Source organism: Zerene cesonia, chromosome 20, assembly GCF_012273895.1.
Source record: "Zerene cesonia ecotype Mississippi chromosome 20, Zerene_cesonia_1.1, whole genome shotgun sequence".
In the NCBI taxonomy this organism is placed as follows: Eukaryota; Metazoa; Arthropoda; class Insecta; order Lepidoptera; family Pieridae; genus Zerene; species Zerene cesonia.
The window spans coordinates 4,873,489-4,875,073 of record NC_052121.1 but is presented as its reverse complement, the minus strand read 5'-3'; positions in this window follow the sequence as shown (position 1 = coordinate 4,875,073).

Here is a 1,585-nt window from a genome sequence, read left to right as displayed (position 1 = left end):
CAATCTCTTCATTGCGACGTGAAGAAAAGAGAACAAACAACATTTATATATACTAGTATATAAGAAGGTCTCTAAGACTCCATCTTCAAAATAAAGTAGCTCATTTTATTGGTCTCAGTATATAACAGTAAATGTAGCGTACGATAAACCTATTATTTGGGGCCAGTTGGCGTTTTCGTGTCTATGGATAATAGAGACACAAAATTAAGTTTGTTTTTTAATGTAGATAGATTATAATTTTTTTATCACATTTTTTGGTTCGGTGTCAATCTATTAAGATTTTTATTGCTACTTTTGCTACTTTTTTATATTTTAAATTATATTTAAATTTACAATATTTACACTTCTACAGATTTATAAAACCTGTGAAATATGTATCGATTTAAATATCTGTTTATCTGTGCTTTATTTTATAAATTTATAAAGAACTAGCTGCACCCGGCAAACGTTGTTCTGCCTTACTCTTATCATTTAGGGGTATGAAAAATAGATGTTAGCCGATTCTCATAGATACCGGATAAGCACAAAAAATATCATCAAAATTGGTCAAGCCGTTTCGGAGGAGTATGGCAACGAAAACTGTGACACGAGAATTTTATATATTTGATTATGAAAGCATGTGTCTAACTATTTTACATCTATAAAGAATAACATACTAGATGTTTAAAGAATGCTAATAAAGAGGCATTTTTTTCGAATTTCAGACGGAATGTATGATACGAAACAATCCAGGGGCTATATATGGCTTTGACTTTGGAACTGTAAGACGGAAAATGACTAAAATCCCTGACACGTATAAAAAAATCAGTGAAATTCAAAATATTCCAAGAGTTGCATTTGTTACTGAGAAGCGGTTGCAAATAGTAGACTTTGGATAAATCCAACTGCTGAAACCACGTGCGATGTTGTTTACATGAAGAATAAGGAAGTAAAATGTAAAAAAATATTTTATACAAGTTGCTCATCAGTTATATCAATTTTATTCTTTTTTTACATTTTCGCTACGCACAAACAGCTGTTTAATACAATTTTATGTGATAGACACAATACACTGTGATTTCATTTTGTAAATAGTATATAAAACTCTAGAAAGATAAAATATCGAGTTTGGCAAGAATTCATAATAAATAAAACAATAATATTTCTACATAGTATTATACACAGGATTCGAACACCTATTATTTGACCGATTCAAGTTGAGCCTCGTCAACGGATGAGTTTTCCCGTGTTGCAATTGTTTTTTAGTTTGAGCTTTCGACATCACAGTTGAAACTACTAGATCGGTATAGTCCAAAGGCGCGAGAGAAACCACCGTGGGTGCCACCGGGGGCCGCTCGGCCGCGACCCCTGTGACCCCCGCGACCCCGCAGTAAGAGTTCCGCAGCGGCGCCCGCGAGCGTGCCTCCCCTTCCGACGTCAGCTTGCACTTCTTAGAGACGGACTCGAGCACCGCCTTGGGCCGCGCCGGCTCGCTGCTTGACTCGGAGCGCGCTCGCAACGGCTGGTCGTAGCGGTCGACCAACACGCGCACGGACACATCCTCGCTCGGCGCGCTGGGGGGCGACGCGGGCGGCCGGCTGCGCGA